General features: G+C 40.9%; 1 protein-coding gene across 6 annotated transcripts in view; it reads right to left on the bottom strand.

The window, feature by feature from the left end:
- The window catches only part of SEMA5B (semaphorin 5B), a 277,489-nt gene that overhangs the window by 197,574 nt on the left and 63,953 nt on the right, over positions 1-15,962 (bottom strand). For all 6 annotated transcript variants that reach the window (XM_030487800.1, XM_030487796.1, XM_030487799.1 and 3 more), the window contains exon 2: positions 3,279-3,501. The gene's annotated coding sequence lies outside the window, so the exon portion shown is untranslated. The remainder of the gene's footprint in view (positions 1-3,278; positions 3,502-15,962) is intronic.

The raw sequence follows: 15,962 nt of genomic DNA, 5'->3' as shown, positions 1-15,962 counted from the left end.
TCCTCTGAGAGCAAAGGTTTAGATTTGAGTCACAGGATCCATTGAAAAGAAAAATTGCTTCTGTGCATTGGGACAGTGTCTTCCCTTCTGAAAACTTTCTAAAAAGAATAAATGGAGATAATCTTTTTACAAGGTATAGCCCATATGGAAATTCATTATTGCTTCCCTTTTAAAAAGTCAGGATAGTTCAGAAAGGGAGAATGGTGTCACTACTAAAAAAATACATAAAATAAAATAAAAGTAAGCAGAAGATTTCCTAACAACTATTGCCAGTAAAAGCACAGTTAAAAAGATTTATCATGGTCTAAAGTGAAGCTCCTGTTGATGAGAACATGAGATAAACAAAAGAGAGAAAGACATAATAAAGCCCTAACTCACTAAGAGTATTTAATGCAGAAGTGGGGGTATGTATAAGCAGAGATTGTTGATTAAATACTTTAAGGATCCATTCTTCTCCTAGTACAAAACACTCGCTGGAGTAGGTTCAGCGCTGCCGCTCCCTGAAGACCGCATTACTGCTTGTTAGCCCTGCTCAATCACTGCTGTGGAGGCACAGCTGAAAGGAATCATTGTTCCTCCTTTACAAAAGCAAAACTGAACCTCCAGAGAAGGTGAGTGATTTGCAAAGGATTTTTCGGCAAGCCAGTGGCATGGCTGGGGGAAGGGAGGAACCCAAACTTAAGGGCCAGTGTCTCCCAAACGCTAGTCCCCATTGCTTGCAATGTTTCAACTGAGAACACCATGGAGTTAGACATTATTTTCATTCCTGCCTGTTCCACATACAGCTATAACTATTAATTTAAGTCTGTCACCAAAAGCATGTATGTGACATGGAAGGTCACAGAGGCAGGGCCTAGGATACTGCGTGAAGACAACATTTACATCTAAATTCTAGTTTCAACAGATGTGCATCTAAATAAACTCTTTCCTTCAGAGGATTTATACTGGTGATAAAAATTTGATCCTAAAAGGCCTAAATTAAACCTACAGTTGCTTGAAAATACTCTTCTGCTGTAGCTGACATTCATCCCAAATTCAGACTGATTACACAGTATAAGTGTAGCAGGGACCTGAGGACAGAGCATAATCCTGCACTATATGCACAATGTGATACCCAGACAAAGCAATGTAAGTCATGGAGACACACAGAGCACCCTAGGTGGTCACACCAAGCCACACACTTTTCTTTAACACTGATTAATTTAGGTGATTGGATGAGTCAAAGATTCAGAGAGAGCTTTAGTTCATTTCTTTTTTTTTCTTTGGCTAATGCAAGAGAAGTTTTAAGGGACAGAGGATCTTTTTAGCATATAGTCATGACTCTCATTAGCATTGAAAATATGAATATGAATATCAAGAGTTCAAGGGGAGACAGAAAATAATTGCAAACATCTTTAGTCAAAGAAAATGTCTATTCCTCTTCCAAAGAGTACAGCTGCTGCGCACCATTCTGGGAGATGAAGATCAGAGAAGTAAAACCCATCAATCAAAGTTCACTCTTTGCATTGTTTCTAAACCAGACCCAGGATATAGTAAATAGATCTGCCCAGGAAATTTCCAAGACTACTCTCTTCTGACTGTAAAGCTTGATTTGTCAACATTGACACCTTCAGTCTTTAGATTTTGCCAGGCCTATCAAAAAAGAGGTGTGATGGGACCAAGCTTGTCTTGGTCTCTATCAGCACCCTGTGCAGCTCCCCACCAGCTCACACTGCAGGACCCCACAGAAACAGCTAACAGGGTTTGCTACAGTGCTGATGGCTCCAAGCCAGCAACCCTAGCTTGCAGCAGCCATGCCACAAACCAAAATACTGGAAGTCCAAGCAGATTTTATGATCAAAATCACAAGGCTTCTAGGATTCCCGATAAGAGTCAAATAGCTCTCAGTAAGATAACATTCCTCTGCCTCTAGATTGCCCACAGTAGAGGAGGGACTCACTTGAGCAAGCCTCCAGAGCATAAGGAGCACACAACTATTCCTTTTTCTCTAGGGACAGTGGCAGTCTGTCCCTCTGGCTATGTATTTTTTTCCAGCAGCAGGATTAGGCCATATGGTCTTGTCGTCCCTTGTCAGGATACCAAATCTATGCTTAGTATACCAACCTGCAGATGAACAGTGTATCTGGGATTTCTGGGGCTTACTGAAGACCTTTCTGCAGACTGTTCTGCGCAAATGGCACCACCTGATCAATTCCTGCTGCCTCCTTCATGCCTCTTCTTTTCCAGAGGACTCCCAGGCCAGGAGCTGCCTGCAGGACCAATACTGCCACTTCCTCTGAAACTGCTTTGTGTGGACCCATATGTCTTTGCCAGACAGCCCAAGGTGAAATGAATTCACAGGATGGGACCAGATTGGTTATTCTGGAAAACTCTATGTTGGGTCCATTATTCTACAAAATCAGAGAGAAACACTTTCTATTTCTGTCAAAATAAAAAAATAACTTTCTATAAGGAACTTAAAAATACCTTTCTATTTTCCAAGCAGAAACTCCAACCTTCCCAAAGTGGAAACTTTTCCTAGTTTCAGACAGCACAAACTGGGCACAAACTATAAATAGTATCTTCTTGTAACACTACAGTGGAAAAGCATCATTACAAAGCTAACCCCTTGCAATGCTGTTTACTTAGTCTGGGACTTATTCTAGGACCAAACTAATTTCCATTCACCGTTCCCCTGCCCAAACTGCAACACATCTACCTATAAGAGTTATTGTGAGGTAGTAGGTAGGTATTTGTGTAACAATGAACTCTGGGTAAACACACCAGCAACATTAATTTGGATTTGAACAGATATAATTAGGGCCTGAACGTGACCTACATTACATTTTTAGTTAAACTGTGCTTCCCCTGCCCATGAAACAGCATCTGCAAAAGTTGCATCAGTTCCCTGCACTGCAGCAGGCACACATTTTTTGCATCCAAATGGTTACAGAAACCCAGCTACTCCACACACAGTCTGAAATGTAATGTCCTTGTTCCCAACAAAGTCAAAGGATGAAGTCCCATTTTGTCCAATGACAGCAGCATTAAGAGATCCCTGAGCCATTTGAAAAACCCTACATCTAACGTCTGCCATTTTTTGCTTTGTCCAAATTCACAAATAGGCTGTGACAGCCTCAGAAACAGATCCCAAGTCTTCCAGCTCCCAGATTTGTGCTTTAACTACTTGTTACATCCTCTCATCACTGAAGCAGGAGAAACAGAATGGTCAGAGACCAAAACTCCTCACACTGGGCAATCTGAAAACAGAGACATGTGTCATTCCATCACTAACTCACCAGCCTAGAGGCCAAGTCCAAGACAAATGTCCTGGTAGCAGTCCAAGGTCAGCGTCCCAGAAGGTAAATCCGTCACGAATTAGTGAGGTAAACGCTTTCTCTCAGAGGCAGTCCCAATGCAGTCTTCTCTGAACACTTTGGACTCTGCAAACTCCTTCTCTGGCATGCCTCTCTGGCCTTCGTTCTTCTACATTTCTCATAAGATTGTTTGTGGATGATTTATCTGGGGAAAAAAAAAAAAAAAAAAGGTGTTCTTTTTTCCTTCATTAAAAGTGTGCCTGCATTTGGCTGATACAATAATGATGTTATAAAGTTCTATTTGAGAAGAGCTCTCTCTACTTCTGTCGGATCCTTCCTCTTTCCTGAGTTATGTGACTAAGATCTTGGAAAAATAGCTCATAGCTTTCATAGCGAGCATTGCCTCCCCTTCTCCCTTATCCCTCCTCACAACATTTTTTGAAACTACTTAAATGATCCCATGCCTGGTCTGAGCATCAAGTCTGATTTAGATATCATCTCTGAGGGCCCTACTTTTCATCCATCACTGACCAGGACACAGAATCCCTATTCAGTGTAAACGTGACTCAGTTTAATTTTTCCAAAGACCATTTGTTTACTTTCTGGTAGAGACTAATGAGTAAATATTAGTCGGTTGACTAGAATTTCATGAAGCCCAACTAAAATGAGGGCTCCAGATCGCTAGATGCAGCATAAACATATGGTAAAAGGTTTGTAATCGTCCCCAAGACTACAGAGGCATCCTGTGAGGCAGCCAAGAAAGGGACTGAAGTCAATATGCTGAGTCCTGGTGTAGAGTCTTAAACATAAGCCATCTTTTCTCCATATCTCTGTTCTCAGAAAACACTTATTTTCTGAGTTTCTGCCTAGCTAGCAAATATCTAAAGCTAGCAGTTATCCGCCTCCAGTATCAACTCAGTTACAATTTTAATTGCAATTGGTTTCCTAGAATCATAGAATCATAGAATCGTAAGGGTTGGAAAGGACCTTAAGATCATCTAGTTCCAACCCCCCTGCCATGGGCAGGGACACCTTGCCCTAAACCATGTGGCTCAAGGCTCTGTCCAACCTGGCCTTGAACACCGCCTAAGTCGTTGTCTCTTCTCATAGTAATTTTGCTGAAAATATACCTCCCGTTGCTGCATGGGCTACATTCTAATCAAGCTACGCTGTTCTCTCCACATGTTTGGCACCGCATTTAAAAGTCAAAATGCCAAATTCCCCTACAAACAACTCAGATGCAGCACTTTTATATGACTATCAAATGCAGAGAGAAGTCAAACTTTGACCCTAAATAAGCTGATATATGAAAACATGACAGCATTTTTTTGGCTAGAGGAAAATAAAGATTAGTTATAAACCCTTTAGTTAATTCTTTATGGCTGTATTGCAAAACAAGCAATTATAAATCTCCTCAGATTGTTCTAAACAGTACAAGTAAACTTAACAAAATGAGATACACATGCCAACATCATAAATGCTTTTCCAAACAGAAATGTAAGGCACAGTTACAGTACCGCTTCAGGTCAGTCCAGTGCTGTAGTTATTACAAGTGTTAAGAACACACAAAGCAAAGACCAGATTCATAACAGAACCCAGCCTTTTCCACCTATAAAAAAACAAATTTCAAAGAAAACCCAAGAAAGAATGAACAAAACTTCAGAGAAGTAATGAAATCCTTGAGCCTGCGCTACATACAGAGCTAACAACGGCTCTGTCAGTGAGCCGAAGAGGAATGGCATAAAGGATGGAGAATCTGCCAGACACTGACAAGCCAAGATAAAATGAAGAGAAACAGTTATAAACAAAGACTTGTTTTCCCTTAGTGATGAACTACTCTGTTCAGCTACAGACCCAGAGCAGAGACAAGAATTAGTCTACAGTATCTAACCAAAAAAAGGTGAGTGACACCTTCTTAAAGGAGGGAAGCTATTGGAAGTAAATCCTTAGTTTAACAACACAGGAAAGAGTTTTCTCATCCTACAAAGCTTCTCCCATTTTACATGGAGATAAAAATGAGACCTTCTCAGGAAAGACCACATGGCATATGAACCCTAAGGGACAGCCTGATGCCCCAGCATCAAAGATTAAAGTTTAAATCTCCATGCTGCCTAATTTAACTAGATCCTTTAACATTTGTCTTTCACTTCTCTGCCAAAAGTCTAAGCCACAAAGTTACTGGCTATTCAGAGAGATGCATGTATCTGTGTCTTAAATAGTGACCTGGAACTACTAGCACATTTCCAATTAACTCTTCTTTCTAATAACACGACACCAGCCTGCCTAAGCTATACAAGATATCCCAACAAATTCTGAAACACCTATGCTTTCCTCTTTCAATGATAAAGAGGACTGTCTGCATGAAGGCATGCTTTAATGCTAATTGCACAGATTTCTGCAGCTCCATACTTTGCTCAGTGCAAACATGCACAGGTTTGTGGGCATTAATAGAGACATCTAGGACCTTTATTCAGAGAAGTGAAGGCAAGAAGGAACCAACAGGTCAGTTTCTCTGACCTCCTGCTGGCAACTCAACTTCCCCACTCACAGTTGAGTCCAGTAAGTGCTACATGTTAGATGATGAAACTGGTAATGTGCTATGTAGGTCCAAAAAATATTCCCACAAAACATCCAGGGAGCATTACCTTTCCTAGGGTCCTGGAACAACTCTACTAGTGTAAATTGTATGGGTTCAACAACTTCACATATGAGGGGTGGATTACATCTGTGATTGTGGTTCTCTGATCCCAGCCAAAAAGATGAGTTACTTCAGAAAAACGTCTTGCACCTACTCTTGATAATTTGCATCTACTTTCCTCAGCCTCTACAGCTTCTTCTTTGACATTTAGTGCAACTGCTGCCATTGCTTTCACTGACCATCACAAACACTTTATTACTAATTTTCAGCGCATCTGCAAAGAGTAGAGAAGATCTGAGAGCAACTGGGATCACAAGCCCTTCAAGCACCTTAAAACTTATGACTGGAACAGAAACTTAGAAGCCAAAGTTTAGAAACTCACAACTGTAATAAGAAGTTAGCAGCTAGGGTAGCCTGTACCTCCAGTAAAGGATGTTGCAGAACCAAGAAATAAAACAGAATGGATTGCAAAAATTGATTTATTTCTACTGTAGAGGCAACAATGTCCGCACCAGTAAAGATGGCTACTTCTGCAAGCGTTTGTGTGTTTGCACTAGGGAAAAAAACTTGACCAGAAGCCAGGCTTCCATTTGAAATCTTCTGGTAGCTGGAAACTGATAATTTTCCATTTTTCCAATGAAAATCTCAAATCTTAAAGAAAGATTTCTATAAAAGCAATGTTTTTACAGGAATAAATTAGTTTTCCAACCAGCTCTCCAACATAGCTATCCATAGTAGCAGGTAATAACCAATGCCAGTATTTAGGCTGACCTCTAGTGGAAAGTGTCCCTCCTCATGGCAGGGGGTTGGAACTAGATCATCTTTAAGGTCCCTTCCAACGCAAACCAGTCCATGATCCTATGATTGATTTTCTTCACAAAAAGCAACACTGCTTTATTTCTCTTTGGGGCACCACCCATTTTAATCTCAGGTAATTATGGAATAAAATCTACTGTCTTCTCCACTTCCATTGCTGCTGGCAGAGACCAATGACTTTAGATCTTTTTTTCTTTTAGAATGTATAGTGAGACCCCTAGCAAGCTTTGCCCATCAGATCATTCCATTAACTTTCCAAATGACATGAGATCACAGTTTTACATTCACTTCCTGATCATTATCAAAGTCCTGGAAAAATTGCATTACTTTTTGAGCAGCAAAAATCCTCATGAGAATTCTGTTACCTAAACAGAGTAATCATTAGCTGTGTTGGATAACATGAGCCATTTCCATGCACCGAATGCTAACATTTCATTTCATTTTCGGATATTGCTAAACTCACCAGTGATGATCTCATCAGATCATTAGCTGTTACCTGGGACCCCTATGAAACCTCCTTAATTAGGTACTTTGTGCTTGTCAATATATTTAAAATCAAGCAAGAAATTTCAACCGATTATCTGTGCCACAAAGAGATAAACATTTTTGTTAATCACTTGTCTTCATCCTATTAGAATCACTGACTTAAATAACAGTATCAATTCTTGCATTGTTCACTAATTCCAATAAGTTTACACTGGAAATACATTTGACCCACTTCTACTCAGCTGTGAGATTCTGGCAGTATGCGTTCATAGCCTTTTTTTCATAGAGCCTTCCTGGCAACACAGATACGAGGCTGTTTTCAGACATGCTCCTAAAAAATGCTGTAGCAGGCAGGAGATTAGGAGTCCATTTGGAGAAGCAAGACCTGGAGGTGATTAATTAAGATCAACCGCTGCATTACTAACAGCCATAAGATCAGCTCTGCTTCAAGGAAACAGTGGAAGTGGAACTTTGAACAGCTACCTTTGGAGTGTCCAGTTGTCTCTGCAACACAGTGAAGAGCCAAGAAGTGCCCAAGTCCCATGTAACCCTAGGAAAAATCCCCACCAGCCTTTCTTTAACATGGTTCTGACCAGACATAAATGCTGTGAGGCTCTAAATCTCCATGTGGTCTATAAATCTCAGCTCATACAACCACAGCACACTTAACTTTTTGTTTCATATTGTGAAGCCACCAAAAATCTAACTTTCTTCTTCACTGCTGGAGATGAAAGAAGGATTCTCAACATGTAGCAATACTACTGCAGTGCCTTTATTCAAATATGGATTATTAATGCAACTAATGGACAGGATGGACAAGGCTGACAAAACACAACTGGGCTCCCCGGTCGAACCCACTGTATCAGGCAGGCAAGATTCAACTCCACGCTTGCTGAATTTGGAAACCAAACTATTTCTACCTAGTTCGTCATAACTACCTCATTAAGCAAATGATTTCCTTTTCTGCCTGCTCTTAACCATCTAAAAGTTTAGCCTCATTTCCAATTTGAATTTGCCCTTTATTAAATTGAATTCATTGTTCTTTGTGTTACTACTTCTGTTATGTGTCATTTCCTTTTGCTGGTATTAAATGACCCTTAAAATGATCATCCTGCCATTAAACATTTCTTCAGATGAAATTGGCTAAACTCACTCCCATTCTCGTATCTCCTTTAATGTTGTGGTCTTCTTTTGGAGGCTGGTTTATGAAGTTAAGAGCATGATCTTGGTGCATGATACTATATGTGTGATCTTAGCAACAGTAAAATAACGCATGTGTAAATTCTCTTATCCTGCCACAGCTGTTTTTCAGCTTTCAGGCCTTATGAGTGATTTTATTCTTTCCACATACACCACACTAAAATGAGAGGTATTTCGTTAACTTTCATCAGCAAATCATTCTTTCCATGACTGCCTCCATTTTTCATCACTCATACTCAGGATACATTTGCTGAAGGCTCTGGTCCAGACCAGACTCTCCCTTTGTGGAACCACAAACATCAATACATGGAATTAAAAATTTGTGGGATCTCAATGCTGCCCCAAGCCTCATGAGAGGTGGCAATCAGCTTCACAATGATGGGAGATGCGAGGATCATGCTGACAAACAGGGATGAAGTTAAGAACTCGTATGTTTTCCTGATACTGAATCTTGAACTTTGGTGGACAGGATTTATTGTGGAGTCAGGCACTGTCCAACACCAGTGAGGTTAATGCGGTTGTGAGTTTCTACTGAATTACCTCTCCCTTCATTTGTGTATTTTTTAACTCAGCTGTACTCTTTCACATGCATACTACCTTCACACAATTGTTCCCTTGGTTATGATCTTTTCCTGTATGTTTTTGGAACTGGACCAAACCCCACCTTTTGTGTCAGAAAACTACTGGGTAACAATGCATTTTTCAGTGCATCTGAGTGAACAAGTGCAGCAAATGCTGAGGAGAGCAAATTTTGAAGAGAATGAAGGAAGTAAATTAGTGTGGGAACCGGGGCCCAAAAGCTATTTTGAAAAGACATTTCTGAGCTACCTTAATAGGCTCAGCCTGCCATATTTCAAAACAGCATCAATGGACAGAAGTAATAAAACTTGTCTGATCAGTTTAAGCACAGGCATCCCTCACAGTCGCTTTCTGCATGCGTGCACATGCACTCACACAAACACACACGCTTCTTCACCTGTACAATCAAGCCTCCTAAATTTCTTCCATGATTAATTTGCAAATTGCTTATAACACACTGGAGACCCACCCAGAAGACTGTGCTACAGTACGTAAGTTCTACACTCTGAAGGTGCTCACTTCTAAGTTGTTGTGTTTTTAATTAAATATGCATATGGATATAATCTGAATATCTAAATAGGTATATGTACACAGAGATTTCTTTATAATTTTAGCCTTATATGCCCCCAGAGAGCAAAACACTTGGAAATTTTTCTTTCAGTGGGGCTGTGGCAGCATGGTGAAAATCTCTCCGCTCTTAATTAGTCAAAGGCTCTTAAACTCATGGAGATATAAACGGCCAGAAGAAGAAATCTATTGAATGTAAGAAATGTGCTTTAGATAAACAGCAGGGAATAAAGTACAAGATGGCCCAGTGTTACTTGGCTTGACAAAGTTTTACTTTCCTTTGATCAGCAGAAGAGCTTTTAGTGTTCCTTCTTTACTTTAATGTTCCTTCTTTACTTTTAATGAAATTTCACCATGGAATCTCCCCTGTATCATGACCTGGGATTCATAAAAACAATGCAACAGCCTACATGTTTTTCTGATTATATTTTCTAGCGCCAATTTCACACAGGCTGTTTATAAGTCACTCACCAGAAAGCAGAAGAGAAGAATGATTTCCACCTCTTTACTAAAAAGCAAAAAGTCTCAAACCAAACAAAACTGTACACAGCTGTGTGACACCAGCAGTAACTTTTATGAAACCATATGCCCGGCTGAATGGTGTTTCACTCAGCTGATACAGCCTTATTGGAAGGTTAACAAACAGGCATGATCTTTGACTAATAAGGGCTGAGTCCATTATAAAGGAGATGATACATTTCAACTTGCAGGGAGAAAGGAGGTGTGTGTGGGGAAACAGGCAGGAGGAATATCTGCTGAGGACACATGTTGGCATGCCATAATTTGCAAAGCAGGGACAAGGGGCCTTTTATGGGGTTTCACTATGATGGCACATGGGGCAAGCAGAGCCACGTCTTGCTCCAAAGCCTCCTGCAAGGTTCCTTCCCCAGAACCACAGGGCAAACCCAGAGCTTATTTCTCACCTACAGCATAAGAGAAATCAATGTCCTAGCTCTCATCTGCTTCTATGTTTGATGCTACTTATCACTTTGATGGACTGCAATGCAATTAAAAAGACAAGAGAGGGCTGACAGCATGGGTTGCTTTTTCTTCTTCCAGGATGTGGTAAATGCCCCATCTGTGGCAGTGCTCAAGGCCAGGCTGGACAGAGCCTTGGGTGACGTGGTCTAGGATGAGGTGTCCCTGCCCATGGCAGGGGGTTGGAACTAGATGATCTTAAAGTCTTTTCAAACCCAAACCATCCTATGATTCTATGTGAAAGAAGGAAGGTCTCAGATCCATGCCACTTCTGAAGCACACATGTGGAAGTGTGAGCTGCGCCATCCCTGAGAGACAGGGCTGGGCCACCCCAGGCACCAAAAAGCTTCCACAGAAAAGAGGAATCCTCACCTGATCTGTCTACTATAGCAGAGAAAGCAGGAAGCAAAGTTTGATTTTATTGAAGCAAGCCTTCCTTTCACATATGTGTCCATTTCTGCACAGCCTAAGCCTGGCAGGCTTCTTCCAGCCACCCAAGGAAGCATTTCCAGTACACCCTGTCCCGAGACCCTCTCTCCTTCTGTTCCCCCCACACGCACACATGCTCAAATCCCATCGAGGTAAACAAGTGATAAGACCTCAGGATTAGGTCTACTGACCTCAGACGGAATTTTGCTCAAACAAGAATTAAGCCTGGAAGGATTTTGTCCTTACTGAGAGGCTTCTAAGGGTTTCCCACATAAGAGCTTCAGGAAAATGACTTGTGGAATTTACATCCCGCTTTACTCCCTCAGTCACTTTGGCAGCTTATCCTGGAAGGCACCAGAGCTGGCACTCAGACAAGCCATCAGCTCACAGCCTAACAAATTATTGATTCTCTCCTCACTTTGAAGCAGACAACAACAAACTCCTAAATGCACTTGCATCCTTCAATATCTCCCTCTAGAGAAATACCTGTTTGTAACATTGGCAGTAAGGGGGCATTTCCATCTCTCAGGCCATCTCAGGTGGATGGAGCATGGCACTTTATGTATTTATTCTTCTGTCATCAACCAAGGATTGGTGACTAGCGGAGGCTTTTGCACAGAACATGACTTTCAAATCCATACTCAGACACAGCAAGACATATATCTGAATGTTCAAGTGCACATATATAAAATTGATTGAATTTGGAATGCAGAAGGTGTCCAACAGAAAATGGGGTTAAGAGCTTGTTTTCCTCAGTATTACATTATTAAGAGGCAAACACAGTTTTCCATGCGTCATGCACTTAATGAGCTCCAGATTGCAGGATACAAAAAAGATCTTGATATTGACTTGAAGAAACAAAATGTTCAAAATTATCTGGATACATTGAGGCACTTCATCATACATGGCACATCACCATACTGAGTATCAGTTTTGCAAAATTCCTGTCATTTTTCTGCAACTCATAGCAATGTTTTCCAAACTTTCTTGTTTTCCTCCTGCCTTCTCCACTACCCACTCACTAGGGATGTAGGTTCTTCCTTGACCCACTGCTCTGGAGGAGTTGAGCCTTCTGCTACTGATGGCATCCCAACTCTGCAGCCCCAAATGCTGCAACTTTTTGGCTGCAGTGTGCAGCAGCCAAAAAGTGCTGGGGACTCATCACTAGGCTCATGTCTAGAGTGGCATGAAGAATAGCATCTAATTCTACCTTTCTGTTAGTAGACATGGGAGCATCTCTCCCTCATATCAAGGGTTAGAAACGAGAGCATTAGATGGCGCCCATCACAGACCGTCCCATTGGGGTATATGGGACAGACCCAGGAGCTTAATGAACCCAGGATCTCAGTCTTTTATTACATCTCCTACGCAATGCCTCCCACTGCCTTGTACCACCTCATGTTAGGAATGGAGGGGTCTTGTGCAAATTCTGCCTGCTCCCAGCTTAGAACCGCAATAAATCCAGCAGTCCATCTATTCTGGATTGAAATGCTTCTTCTGCACCTGAAATGGTGCAGAAGTTAAATCAATATGGTTTTCATGCAAATTTTTACTACATGGGCTGCACGGATTCTAAACACTCATTCAGTTGACACACCTAAATAGCTCTGAAAATTATATTGTGGCTTATCAGGTTAATGATCTACAATTTTATATCTCCCTAAACACATATTTATAAACAGCACTATAAACATTGTTAAGGTTACTCTGTGAAACCCTTATACCATTTCTCAGTGTATTTTATGCAAATGCTAATTTTATCAGAAAAATTTAGCAGAAAAAAATTACTTTTTCTTCAGCCACTCCTTTTCTGATTCAGATTGATGTAACAGAGATTTCAAATATGCAAGAAATACTCTGCACCACAAATACTTCTCATTGCCCTTGTGTATTGCGGTATGTCCCAATTGCAAGAGTCTGCTTTGCTTTAGATAACGTTGCCAAGTTACTAAAAAAAACCCCTCAGTGATGGGCTATTTGCATCCCAGGGTCATAATATTGCCTCCTAGTGACACTGAAACATCAAAATGTAAACAATAAAGAGACAGAAGCACGTTGACCCAGGTGGCTAAATCTAAAAAACTGCAATTCCAAAGCAGTGTGGTATTTGGACGATCGGATACTTTATTGATATAGGTACTTGCAGAACTAGGTGCCAATTTTAGCACTTCTCAGATGAATTTGCAGACTAAGTTCATATGTTGGGCTCACTGCAGAATAGAGACTTCCACAGATGCAGATTCATATACACTGAAGAGGCTGAAATAATCACTCCTAGCCTCAAGGCAGAGAAATAGGAAAACATTTGTTTTCAATATTTAAATTGACTAACACTACAGGACAGCTCATCATTAATACAAACATATATAATAACAGGCAGAGGACAGCACTGAGACTGACATCTATTCTGGCTGGATGGTTTTGCAGCCTTAAAATACACCGGATACAAATCAAATATGAGCCACCATTAGAGCTGCAGCAACATCTTAGGTGATGGACTGATAATGAGACAAGGTAGATCATGTGTATTTTTTATTGGACTAATATATAAGCTGTTACACATGTTTTTGGCCTTCAGGCCAAAAACATCTTCTGGAGGCTGGTAGTAGAAAGAACATTTCTGGCCCAAAAGCATCTGTTCCGAGCCAACACAAAGCTTCCACCTCTGTCTATTTTATCTCAAGCAGCTGAAAATATTTTCTGCAGCCTGTTTGTGACAGTCACAATGACAACTTGCACAAACCCAGCAGGCCCAATAGAAAAGTCCTTACCGCTTAAGTGCTGTTTGCTTTTTGCACCATCTCTATCCATCCAGGATATTTATAGAACACAGTCACTGGGACTTTCATAGCCCAATCATGGTGACTTGGCAAGTTTCGCAAGAAGCACAGTCAGGAAAGGAGCAATTCTGTGTGAAAACACACAAATACTTTTACCTGTTGCTAGTATTTGAGTGTCCCTGGAACTGAGCATTGCAAACCTCTTGGCATTACAGTGCAATTTAAGGAAGGAAAAATATTGTTGTTGGGGTGTTGTTCAAAGACAGTCAGATGTGGATTTGGCCAGGAGTGACTTCCATGTCTCTTTTGATAATGTTTCCAGTCAAACTTAAGGGCTACTTAGCAGTGACTTGAAAAAAGTGTTTCCAAACTAAAAGCCTGAAGGGGTGTTGGCCCAGTTAAAAAGCTGGATTCTGAAATTAGGGACTGCAATAACTCAGACCTTGCCTAGGCAATCATAGAACCCAAAAAGAAAAACAAATTTATTGTTGTTCACATAGTATCAAGAAACATGTAAAGCACAGATGGTTTAAGTGCTCTGGCCACCAGGATCAGAAACTTAACTGTGATCTGTTGCACTTGCAAAATACCTTCTGCACCAGACCATAGGCTGATTTTTCATGTCTCTAGGAAGCACATGAATACTGCAATAGGGTTTTCAGCAGCACCAAGACTGAAGTGGTCAGAAAAATCTTTGGACACTGTTTTTCCTTGAGGCAATACTGTTTGGGAAATCATACCAGTTCTGCTGAAACTGTGTCTGAAAGGAATAAAGGGAAGAAAACTAGGAAAGTAAACATTCTGAAATAAGGTTTTGCTTCAGCATGTTCTGTGTATTATGCATCTGAAGACAAAACACTTCTTTAAAAAAATAAAGGCTTTTCTATGAATCCCAAACAAAGCTCCTCCACCTCAGAATTTCCTTTCTAGTTTTGAAGTTTTCTGGGTTTGTTCCTATTCAGAATAAGTGCAAACACTAAAATCTTAGATAAAACATAGCTTTTGTCCATCCCATAACTTACATCTGAAACTCCATTCCTCTCTACAGGGACAATGTACCCGAGCACTTCACAAGCCCACTCTGTTCTATGCCTTTTGTTATTGGGAGGCATCTAAGTATATTTTTAAATGTAAACTTGTCTAGATAGCGAGAAATGAAGCCAGGTAGCCCTAAAGCGTACAGCAACTGCATTTCTAGACAAGCCAGTTAGTTAGAAGTATAAGGCTATGAACAACCTGAGCACAACCCTCCCAAAAAAAGGAAACAAAATAAAGGCAAAGGACAGAAGAGGGGAATTCAAACAAGCAGCATCCCTATGATAATGGCAGTGCCGGACCATCACTGTAGTGTAACCGGGCTGTGGCAGGTGATAACGTTCTTTCCCAGAGGAGCCTTTAGGTTTATGACAAATCAAGGATGACGCTCAACAGCTATTTGATGAGCTCCGCAACAGCTGCTGAGGTCTGTGTGCCACTGCAACACAGCTGGAAATGCACAGTGCCGCAGCATTAACCGGATAATAACTCAGGGCTTGCCAAGCACTGAGTATCACTAACTTTTTCTGATGAGTTATTTGTATCCATAATCAGCTGTGAAACTCTTTAGGAAAGATGTTCTCTGAAAAGGAGGATTTATCTGAAAAGGAACCCACTGTCATTAATAAAGCTGTCTGGCCTCAAAGCCTCAACAAATTAGACTCAAACCCATGGTGCGGCCTTAAGGCAGTTAAATGTTTTCCCAGTAAAGGAAATTTAAGGAGTTTTTAAAAGAGAAAAAAATGGCAAATAAATGAATCGGTGAACCTTTGTTCAGAAAGGACGATTTGCTGGCGGAGCAGAACTACCACGTGCCCATCACAGTATGATCAGGGATGAAAAATTTTACATTATTGGAGAGCCATTTTTGACTTGGAAAAAAAATCCTAATAGTGCAATCACATCTTGATTGTAAGACATCATCTGCTCTGAGTAAAGGCTGGCACCAGTGAGCAGGACCCAGGGAACAAATTGTGGCACAGGCAGCTCCTGTTCCTTCGGTCCTGCCAGAGAAAAGCTGTATCCACTTCAGTGCAAGAAACATGAAACATCAGACTGTGTGCAGCCACCCTACAGGGAAAATACCAAGGAGCAGAACCAAGCTTGTTTCTTCCCCTTGCTCTGTCATGCTGGAGTGAGTCAGGAGGTGTAGAGCAC

The sequence above is a fragment of the Strigops habroptila genome, chromosome 5, assembly GCF_004027225.2.
Source record: "Strigops habroptila isolate Jane chromosome 5, bStrHab1.2.pri, whole genome shotgun sequence".
In the NCBI taxonomy this organism is placed as follows: Eukaryota; Metazoa; Chordata; class Aves; order Psittaciformes; family Psittacidae; genus Strigops; species Strigops habroptila.
Note: the sequence above shows the minus strand (reverse complement) of the source record. Positions and strands in the feature narration are given on the sequence as shown.